Here is an 11698-nt window from a genome sequence, read left to right on the forward strand (position 1 = left end):
CATCTCGGAAAACAGGGCGACAACGCGTCGCTGGCAGGTGTATGTGCTTCCTTGAGCAGCCTGCGCTCAGCTGGTTTCTGAGTTTTGTTTCCGTTTAAAACTTGCTGCTCGGACTTCTCGCTGGAGCGATGGAAGCTGTCTGTAAAGCTAACTTCTTCTCATAATTGAGGTTTCGATTTCTGGCTGTTCTTGGAATGTTTTGTGCCTTTTCTGTCCCGTGGCAGCTAGGGGTTTTTAACGTTGGCAGTCCTTCCTTCCTTTACCTGACACCTAACTGTGAATATTGACACGCAGATCTGCTGCAGATAAGTTCCTCGGTGCGGGTATGCCCGCGGTCTGTGATTCCTAATGTTCCTCTAATGTATTTATCTTTATGACGCGCGGTTCAATAGGGAAATACTATCTCAGTCACAGATGGAAAGACTGAGGCACCGAAATATTTATGGCCCAAGGTCACGCAGGAAGTATGTGGTGAGGCAGGGAATTGAATCTAGATTTCCTGAGACTCAGATTAGCATTTTAACCAGGGAAGCATCCTCTCTGTGTTTTAAGCCAATAAATTGACCTTGGAGTTAATATCCAGCGTCGAAGAAAGTACTTGCTGTTTTGTTCGGTATCTTTGTGAGTAAGAAGCAAAACCCGAGTTGCTTCCCACACTTGCATTCCTTTCCTTGTTTTTTTGTAATTGGGATGTGAAAAAGGATAAGGTGGTAAAATAGGAAAGATGTTGACTTTCTCAAGGCTCTGTGTGTGTACTCATGCATGTTGAAAAACAGCCAAGCTGTTCCACTGTCCTCTCTTAAAGGTCTTTTTACCTTACCGTGTTCCAAATCTCTGAAAGTTTTGGAATGCTGCTGTTGTCTGGGAATAATTCCTTAGTTAGGATCACATAAATCTAATATTCTTTAAAGCTGAGCTGAAAGCAATCTGCTCTGCCTTCCTCCGTGTCCGGGATCTCAGTTTGCAATTCTTAATACCGCGGTGTGTGAATAAATAGGGCTTGCATTGACCCTCTCAGACGTCTCCTGGAGCAAGCTCTTACAAGTCGCTCTCTTGGTTGTAGGCTCGGTATTGTTGCAGCAAGTTTTGGGAAAACTTGGCCTTAACTGCGATTAAGTAGCACTTTGACAATGAAATGGAATAATTTCCAACTCCTTGGGCTTTGTATCTGTGCAGGTACCTATTGCAGGCTGCTGTCGCTCCTGTTGTATTAGGGTGGCTTATTTTTGTTTGTAAAATTTGGGAGTTCGTTTTGCTGCAGAGTTTTACTTGCCGGTGGTTTTGAGGAATTGGGTGTTAGAATAGTTTAAAACAATAACTCCCGGTGTATTCACCTTCAGAGAGAATAAAGATGACTTTGTCCGCACAAAATGCGTTTCCTGCCACAACCCTTGATCACAAACTGCATCTTTCTTTGATGTTGTACTGAAACCAAATTTGCCACCAAGTTGACTATAAATGTTCTATAGAACGCTTTTAATGGTCTTTTGTTTGGGTTTTTTGGGAGCCTAGCATTTGCATCGTGTTGACTGTGTGGGTTGTCACACCCATGCCAACAATCTTTCATCTTTTTGTGTTTATTTTTAGGAAAGGTTTGGTGAGTCCTTAAAAAAAACCAAAACAAAACAAACAAGATTCCATATGTACTGTGCAAATAGTAAAAATTCTGCTCGTCAGGGAGAGTGCCTCGCTGTGGCAGACCCCCCCCGTGGGCACGCAGTACGTTTGAGGGGTACGGCGCCTGTATTTGTAGACCCATTTGTACGCCTGTTATTGAAGAAGGTTTTGGAAGCCCTTTGGGTGAATTTCAAGCAAATTTAAAATGCGTGTTTTAAGCTTGGAAGACAGAAACTGGCACTTTTATTTGATGACCTGCTATTTCCCCAGCTTGGAAGAGTTCTTGTCAAACTGTAGAAGTAAGCTGGTAACTTTTTTAAGAAAATAGAAGGCTGGGAAGGCATTCTTACAATATTCTGCATCAAAGTCATAAGCCAGTATGAAATATTGTAAGAATGGCTTTCCCTAGTTACGTATTTTCTTAATTTCCTGTCATCGTTTCATTTAATCGGAGAAGAATTTTAAATTTAATCTCTGGAAGCAGATGAGAAAACCTCAGCATTAGTAATACTGCGACAGTCGAGACACTTGAGGGAAAAAATTACATTTCTCACTTCTAGTTTTGCCGTGTCTCAAAACGATCAGGTCTGACCCATCGGTATTTCAAATTGTGGTTGCTCATTGCTGTGGTTGCAAGGCTGGTGAAGATCAGAGGAGTAACCTTTTCCTTTTGTTCACCTGTTTTTAGCATGCTGTCACAAAGCTTACCGAGGGCAGGATGGTTCATTTTCAGCTGTTATCTTTGCTGCGAGCCAGACTTGAACTGAAAAGTTTTGGATTCCTGCGTGAGGAGCACACACTGAACTCTTTATTGCATTCTTGAAGAGCTTATTGTAAAAGCAGCGATAATTTATTCTTTCAGTGGTGCTAACACAATCCTTTCTGTGTATTGACCAGCAAAGACAGACCACTGGCTCGGAGCCCTCGGTCCGTCTCAATCTTAATGTAAATCTGCTATTGTTCCCGCTATCTTGATTGATGTGGAAAATGCCTCTGTTTGCTCAAGATTCACTTTTCCAGCATCGTGGCCTGATGCTTTTTTTTTTTTTGCCCACGTCTTATTAAAAGTAGTTCAGGAGGAACATTTATTAGGCTGTGACTTCAGAAACATCTGCGGCTTCAAGACAGTGTCACCTTTCTGGGGAAAATAACAACGGCTCTGCTGTGTTTGCTGGAGGAAGCTGCGAGCTTCTGCTGGCTGGCTCGGCGCAAAGTGAGCCCGCCTCATCCGTGAACCACTCGGTGAGCTGTGGGGGCAGCAAGGGCTTGGAGTGTTCCAGTCAAACCTCAAAACATAGGTGCCTGTGCCTTATCTTTAGAAAAGCTCTGATGGGGATTGACTCGTTCCAGTCAAACCTCAAAACATAGGTGCCCGAGCTTTATCTTTAGAAAAGCTCTGATGGGGATTGACTAATGCTTGTAAAGACTTCCTACGTTTGGAGAGCCAAAACAGCGCAAGTCATAATCCTCAGTGCGCAGAGTGTTTAGGAGTTTGGTCCTGGATCCATCTGGTAGCCTGAGAAATTACTTTTACCTTATTAAATATAACATCTTGAATGGACAGTAGTACTATTTTCATCCCCTGCCACTGGTGGAGCATCTTTAGTGGAACAGTCTCTAGAATAAAGCTGGGCTGCCCCATGGCTGTAAACTGTGGTTGTGTTTTCCAGATTGTGCAATTTATGTCATTTTTTTTTTTACATCCCCTATCAGAGGGTAAATATGTTCGTGCTAATTTAAATTTGGATACAGTCACATACTTTTTGGAAATGGATTTTTTTTTTTCATCATTATTGTTACATAGAGGAATAGGGCATCGAGTAGGTAAGTAAGTAAATACACTTAATTGCCACAGAATGCGCTTCACATGGGAGCCATCTTCATAGCGTTCAAGTTACCTTTCACTAATCAGATCAACGTGTAAGCAGTGGGGTGTCTTTGGCTAGTACAGCGTTAAATGAACGTGCGGCATTTACTCAGTTGTCAGGTTTTGCGTTCTGTACGTACTGAATGAACACAAGGCAGCTGCATGAGGTCTTTTGGTTCTTCCCCCATAGAGTCTTCCTTGAGTTTTATTTGCTGATTCTGGTGGAGTGAATTGCTGGGTGTTGTCTGATGTCTTTTGCTGGTTTATCGAATGTGCGTTGTTTTCTGCACCTTTTTTCTGAAGACTTCATGCTTGCCAAGTCACTAAAAAGAAAACTACTTCTGTCTTGCCTGCAGAAAGAAGACCGAGGGACAGTACGGCACACTGCTCATACTGCAGCAGGCACTGACGGGGTAACGTCTATCAGCACGAGCAAGTTCAAGTCAGGAGAGTGTCAACGGTAATTAGACATAACTTACTCTTCTCCCAGATTTTATGAATCATTTTTTCCTGTTAAGTCTCTAAGTTACACTTTAAGGTGAAATAATATAAAAGTATTTGACAGACTTCTAAACTTGGGACTTTTTCCCCCCCCCCCCCGGAAACAAATTTTTCTCAATATACTTTTAAAATTAGGGAAGGAAGGACTGATAGAGTTCTTGAGGTAAGAAGTTGTTCAATATTTCCACATAAACATTATTGATTTTATAAGCTAGCAACCTTATCTTTATTTCCACATTACTTTCTCTCTCTTCCTCCCACCCCCTTAGCTGGAAGTTTGGTCTTGGAGAAACTTGCATAATTGGCCTTTGGATAAAGAAAGTAAATTCTGTTTTTAGCAAAGTGCATTTCCTGTGTAGAAAACAGCTCAAGTGGGTGGTAGTGTACTGATAAGTGACCGACGAGGTGGCCTTGCTCAGACACGTTGGTTTTAGGTGGAGCTCATGGCAGTGAGCTCCTCAGTCATGGAATTGATCAGGTCATGGAACTGACCCGCTGGAAAAGCGGAAAGAAATCTGTCAGAAAATTGCCATCAGCATGGCACTTGTGAGAGCAAGAATTCTCCAACCTTTTTTTTTTTTTTTTTTTAACAAAGATTCCTGTGAATAATCTTCTGATCTACAGTACTGTGAAACCCGTACGAAACCGTGGCAATGGCATTCTTAAAAATACAAGTAGTGAAAAGTGAAGACAAGTTTTAGAAGCCGTTGGCTAGAACAGTGCATTTTACACAGGAGGAGAATAAGCAGATGCACTGTGAAGTACTTGTGAATCAGAAATCACGTTTTTGATGTAGAGACTTAAAGTAGTTGTTTCATCTTTTAGAGACTTGATGTATGTCCTGAAGACCATAATCGAGCTTTTTCTAAAAAGAACATTTATGTATAGAACCACCTCTTGCACTGGGGGAGGCCTGATCTCCCAAATTACTATGTTTGAATTTGTGTTGCACGATCTGTCTGCGGATTAGGAGGGAGCGTGTTGCTCAAAATGGGGATCCATTGATACTACACAACCATTATAGAGTTGCCACTTAACACTGGCTTTTGACAAATTCCTGATGCTATATGTGCGACGTTGCCTGCATATAGCTTACAGTAGTGTATTCTTTAGCCTAACACGACCTCTGCCTTGAGGAAAGCGATCGCACATCAGCTGTGTTAGAGGATGAAATTGCATTTTTGTAATGGTTTAAGTATAACCCGTTTTAACTAGACTAATTGAACTAATTTGATCTACTGTGCAGCTAAAGCATTGCAGCCTGACCCTCTTCTCATGTTGCACAGGGAAGAGTCTTCAGTTTGTGTATCAAAATAATTCTTCCTTCCTTGAAGTTTGCATAATCTCTTAGAATTTGAAGAAATCCTTTGCTTTTGCTGTATTTTTGCGCTTGTTTTTGAAGCCATGTCTTGTAAGAGAGTTCTTAAATTAAAAAGCCTGTTTTTATCAATACGCTGTGTCGGGCTACATCAAGCACACTCCTGATTTGCGGCAGCAGATTGGTTCGGAGCTAGTGGAAAATCCGCTTTTGCTTTCCTTTAGGGCCTTCAGAGGATGAAATAGGTTTTTTCTTTTTTTTTTGTGTGTGTTACATCACAGCTAATGTGGTGTTTATTGAATGGAAAGGCATCCAAGCAGATTTTAGTTATTCTGTGATGGGGGTGTATTTTTGCTGAGGTTAGATCCCCTCTAATTTAGTTTTCATGTTACAACTGTGCACCAAAATTCAAGTGTAATACGCTGGTCTCAACTTCCTGAAGAGGAGTTTACCCCATTTTCCCAAGCCCTTTCGTGTTTGGTTCACAATTGTCTAATGCCACAGAAGAAATAAAGTAAAGAACTAAATGGTAGTGCAGAATAGAATGTGATGTGAAACTACACAAGTACAAAACCAGTCTTTGGGGAGAAAAGTTGAAATTGTCCTGTGAGCAGATCAATCGGCAGATGGATTTTTTTACAAGATACAAAGAAAAAAAGCCTGGTAACCACGTTACAGTCTCTTGTTGACTAGGTATTTTGGGAGGAAAATCCTTTAACCGCGTTAAATAAGGGGTTACCAGTTTGGATGCAGTAGTTTTATCTGCTTTTAGTGCCCTTTATGAAGTAGCTTCGACATGGGTATCTCTTCATGGGGACCAGTTCTGCTATGTGAAGCATTAAAGTGTTCCAGACGAGTGAAGCGATCGGTACTGTTCATGTGTAACTTCAGTTGGGTTCGTCGTACTACGGGTACTTGAAGGAATAAAGGCGGCCTTGAATATTTGCATGGATGGCCGTGGCTTTAGTAGTCTTTAAGTACTTGCAAGTCGGTACATGTTGGTATCGAACACAATGGCTGTTTTCGTCAGAAGGTTTAATCTGTTTACCGATGCCTGTATTTTTGTCCCACTTCAAAACGTCAAGGGCGATAATTCTTTAGAAGAATGACTCGGTTTTGGAAGATGCTATGTAAACAACTTTTTGGTGTGTCGTAAACCATCATTTTGCTTTTTAATGCCCAGATTTCTTAAAATATGAGCTTTATTAAAACCTATATATAAACTGTCATCCTTAGATTCTTCACAACTGTGATAATTTACACTTAGGTTCTTATGCAAAGGTGTGATTACATCCCCAGATTCGGCAGGGTAACTGATTTACCAGTAAATATTTAAAGCTCAGCCATAGAAGCACATTATTTTAGTGTGTTACCACGCATCGGCTGAACGGTGATAACGTATATGCACGTTCCTGGCCTGTCGCAAATGCTGGGCGACTGTTTGCTTCAACCTCATGCGTATGATCTCATGCTTGCATTTTTGCCTTGCATTTGCCACGAACTAAAAAAAATGCATTTGGTCTGTTACCATGAGAACTGCTCGGATGTGGTAATTTAAGTAATTTATTGGTGTCTTTTAGCCCCTGGTTTAAGTATAACCTGTTTTAACTAGACTAATTTGATCCGCTGTGCAGCTAAAGCATTGCAGCCTGACCCTCGTCTCGCGTTACACAAGGGAAAGGGTCTTCAGTTTGTGTATCAAAATAATTCTTCCTTGCTTGAAGTTTGCATAATCTCTTAGAATTTGAAGAATTTGCTTTCGCTGTATTTTTGCGCTTGTTTTTGAAGCCATGTCTTGTAAGAGAGTTCTTAAATTAAAAAGCCTGTTTGTATCAATACACTGTGTCGGGCTACATCCAGCACGCTCTTGATATGCGGCAGCAGATTGAATCGGGGCTAGTGGAAAATCTGCCTTTGCTTTCCTTGGGGCCTTCAGGAACCTGAAAGAAAACGCCTGCTTGCATTTATCTTGTGAAGTCCTGATACTACTTCTGTGTTGTTGGATTAGACAACAGCTGACTGCTCTGGCCAGTCTCATGGTGAGGGAGCCTTTCCTGGAAATAGCGTTGTTACTGTTGGTTTTAATGATCTGGATGATTGCTCTCCCTTTAGAGACGAGTTTAAAATAAATTGTTGTTCAAGATTTGGAATGCAAACGTTTTGGAAAATAACTTCTGGATCAGAACTTGTTTGTTTCATACCAGTTATACCAACTTTGTGTGCGTGTCTGCCATTCCATGATGGTTAATTTAGGACAGGGACTACACAGCTTTGGCACTAAACCGGTCTGAGTTTTGGTGCTTCCCTGGCATAATCCCAGGAGGTTTCGCTGGCTCAGTAAGCTGACATCCATGTCTGGACTAAAACACAGCGTGGCATGTTTGGTGCCTGGAAATATGTCACGTAGGACAAAGTAGACCAGCCAAGCTCAGGGTACACTTAAATTTGCTGCTTTGCTGGCTGGTCCTCAGCCAGCTCTTACTTGAAGGTTACAAGAGAAGCTTGTAAACATCCTTACATTTTTATTCCTTGCTATGAACCAGGTATTCCTCGCTATGGGGGGGAAACTCAGATGAAGAGGGTGCTATGGGAGATGTGTTCCTGCTGTGGTGGACTTGTCTGCACGTACAATGGCCATTTCTTTGGACGTTTCCATTCTTTGAAACAGAACTTTTTCCCCTGAAATTGAGGAAGGTTGGTAAATAAATGGGCAGAACTTGTTTCCTTTGAGGGGAAAAAATTACCGTAAAACGGATTCAATTTCATGTTCCACTTCAAGACCAAATTTTTCCCATAGGGAAGAATAGTGCTTAGTTCTCCAGATGCTTAACCTGGATTTCAGAATCTTGGAGCACGTGCGCTCTCTGTACAAACTTGCAGTTCCCATCTTGTAAATCTTGGCACTGTTTTAAACATTTTGCTTCCATCTGTTCAGATCCGTAGTTACTTAAAGGTGTAGTTCCAGCTGCCCTTTTGCTGACCGGTGAAGGTTTCTCTGTGGCCGTTACTGCATTAGCATCAAGATGGATTTTCAGGTACGCAGGAGGGCTTGTGCTCTTAAGAGTATAGGGTTGTCTCTCTAGAGCCGCGTGTATTTTATGTGCAAAGAAATGCCCTGTGAGCTTTCCAGCTGTTCTTTACCACTGTTAACATTATGCCTGCATCAGGAGACCTCTGAGGACACCGTCACTGCTTCTGTTCTTCCTGGGGTTTTCCTTTCTCATTTTTTATCATTTTTTCATTTCAACCATGTGTTCTACTTTTTCATGTGATTCTGGTCAGAAGTTTTTTGGGGATTTGGGGGAATTACAATGAACCATGGTCTGTGTTACTTCCATAACTTCTAAGTGATTTAGATAGACATTTGGGTATAGCACTTCAATAGTATGTTGTTCATGTGTAAATAAACTGGTTTCCTTCAAGGCCTGAACAACCAAAACAATGCTTTGAAAATCAAGGGGCACAGTTTCACACTTAGAAAATCATATTTAAAATAAATATGTCGTTACAATGCAGTTATTGAAAGCTTTTTTTTATACAAGCTTGAAAATGTCATGCTTTCTGTAGCTTTAGGACATTAAACCAAGCAACGTAGCTTATGCTAGAACATATCATCTTCCTAGCTGGTGGAAAGAAGCAGTCAGTTCTGCATGTAATTAATAATTTATTTTTTTTTAACATCAGTACAGCTGGAAAATATCTTATTCCCATTTTTTTTTTTTTTTAAGTTGAAATAAGAATGAAACACTTGAAGGGCTCTGTCCTTGGAGGTGCTCGGTTCTCTGGAACACTTCTAGAGGCAGGAATAGGACCTTTCAGGATCTACTGGATTTCGGTTTATGGGACTGTTCGCTTAGGAAGCAGCACAGAAGTGCTTAGGATATGATTCTGCTTTTCTGGCAATAAGAGGAAAGACATAAAATAACTAAAACAATGAAGGAAAATATTTATCTAAAGGCAATGTCACATTTGCATTATAGAAACTATTAATGCAATCTTTCCAGGCCTCATAAATGCATAATTAAGAGGACAGGCACGGCCCTAATGTGACCAATGAGCATATTGTTAAATAACAGCTCGGATCAAGTCAACTCTGATCTACTCCGGGCATTGAAGATGCTTTCTTCCCAGCTCACAGTTCTTAACAGCAGAGTTCCTCTTGTAAAGAACAGCAAGAAGTTCCGCGGACACTGGGAAGATGCACATAACCCGTTCCAGGCTGAGCACTGCCCTGCGGACTGTGCATCTGCTGCCTTTGTCCCCATGGAGTGGAGCTATCAAATCTTGAGAGACGTAGTTTCAGGCAGGAAAATAATTTGTGAGTGCTATGGGCGGTTGCTGGTGTAGCTTCTATTTGAGGGTGGAGCTATGGTTTTTTATTTGAGCTATGTTGTTTTTTTTTTTATTGCTTTCCTGGCACAGTCACATCAGGAACCTGGTCCAGATTGGAGAATGAAAGTTGATATTACTGCTTATGTCAGAGTTCCCGTGCGTCGTGGTGTGTTGTATCTGCTGTTTCTCTGCGTTTTCAGGGGTTTTTCGTGCCCACGATACGAGGGCTTTCCATCTCCATCTTGCTCCTCCTTCAGGGAGAATTTCTATGGGCCATCAGGTCCCACAGTACCCTGAGAGAGAAGTACTGAATTTAATCGTCTTTAGGAAAAAAACGTCCTGTAATTCTGTAGTTGCTTTCTTCCCCCCCCCCCGCCTCCAACCCCACCTTTCCTATAGAGTATTTACATCTTGGCTTCCCCCTCCATGGGTCCTTCTTGTTGGTGGCCACAGGAGCTGGCCAACTTTATGCAGCTTTTAGGAAGTTACTAGAGGTCCTTCTGGCGACTGGCCTGCTGTGTTTGATCCCAGATGGTCTTTGTGAGTGTAGAAGGTCGATCCGGACTGTGATAAAAGGCTTGCGGTCACTTTTATATTCTGTCATGGAAACTATTAGCACTGCTTTAGAATAAGCATTTAACTACCAGTTAAACTTTTCGGAAAACACAGAGAAATGTTTTGAATTCGTCCCCTTTTTAGATGTCAAAAGAGAAAAAGATTTTAAAAGAGTTTCTGGAAGAAAACACTTGGCGCGGAGCGCGGAAGCCTTGTACTGTGTGTCTGTGGAGTTGGGTCGGGCATTTTGTTGAGGTGTTTTTGTTTTATTTGGGTCACAGACCTCACTCCGGGTCAAAATTGCAAGGTCCTAGCATTACCTAGCTCAAAATGACACCGGGCTTTTCACAGCTGTAAGTATTAAAACTGAGCACATTTGTTGGGTAAGTGGTCAAGAACGTTTTCAGTATCAAAGTCGCAGTGCCCTTCTGGCTGGAAGCCAAGCTTCGTACAAGATGGCGCAGGCAAATTCACTCGGGTGTCGTTATAAATTATTTTCAACATTTTAATCAAAACATATATTTAGTTTTGAACAGATGACTGTTATGGAGTGATGGTGGTCTCTTCAGAGCTAAAGTTGTGAGTGAGTTTCTGTTAAGTCTCTCATTCCCTTAATCTTGCTAAAAGTAAACCAGTCTACCTAGAATGTCTCATGTGTGGTCCTGCGGCAGAGGAGAACTATTTTAGGATTGGGTTGATATCTTAAACACCTTGTTAATACTGTTTATTTGAAAAACTTGGGTGGGAGTGGATAGCTTGTATCTTTTTTTTTTTTTTTTTTTTTTCTCTCTCTCTCTCCCCAAAATGTTTCCTACCTCAGAACTGCTCGAGGCATAAATTTCCAATCTGGAGGGGTGAGATTTTTTTTTTTTAGAATTCATAAATAATGTTTGATCTTTTTGACAAGGCTATTCCTTAGCCTGAGGTTGGGGGTGACTTTTGTTTGAGTCTGCTGTTCTTTTTAACAACCCTTGGAGATAGCTGATGCAAAATTGAACTGACAGGCTAGAGTGCCTTTAAAATACTGGGAAGTCTCAATTTGCCAGAGATCTTTTGGAGTTTAAGGCATGGCAGTGTCTCAATGTTTCCTTTATCAAAGTACATGAGGTCCATATATGTCTGTGTCTACAGATCCAGTTCTAGGTGTTACTTTTTTCCAAAGGTAAAAGATGCTAATAAAGTATGTTGCTTGTAATGAGGTCGGGGGTTTTCCCACTTATAGAAAATAAATATATATAAATACGTGCGCTGGCAGCCCAGAAGCCAACCCTACCCTGGGCTGCATCAAGAGAACTGTGGCCCCCAGGGTGAGGGAGGGGATTGTGCCCCTCTGCTCTGCTCTGGGGAGACCTCCCCTGGAGCCCTGCGTCCAGCTCTGGAGCCCTCAGCACAAGGAGGACATGGACCTGTTGGAGCGGGGCCAGAGGGGGGCTACTAAAATGATCTGAGGGGCTACTAAAATGCTCTGAGGGCTGGAGCCCCTCTGCTATGAGGCCAGGCTGGGAGAG

The 11698-nt window shown here is 41.8% G+C and overlaps 1 protein-coding gene across 1 annotated transcript in view; it reads left to right on the plus strand.

The window, feature by feature from the left end:
* The first annotated feature begins 2773 nt into the window (after positions 1–2773).
* Positions 2774–11698, plus strand: part of LOC104135970 (fibronectin type-III domain-containing protein 3a-like) — a 46172-nt gene continuing 37247 nt past the window's right edge. The window contains 2 exon segments of the mRNA XM_009649673.2: positions 2774–2859; positions 3841–3944. The gene's annotated coding sequence lies outside the window, so the exon portion shown is untranslated.

Source organism: Egretta garzetta, unplaced genomic scaffold (genome assembly GCF_000687185.1).
Source record: "Egretta garzetta isolate BGI_Z169 unplaced genomic scaffold, ASM68718v1 scaffold402, whole genome shotgun sequence".
In the NCBI taxonomy this organism is placed as follows: domain Eukaryota; kingdom Metazoa; phylum Chordata; class Aves; order Pelecaniformes; family Ardeidae; genus Egretta; species Egretta garzetta.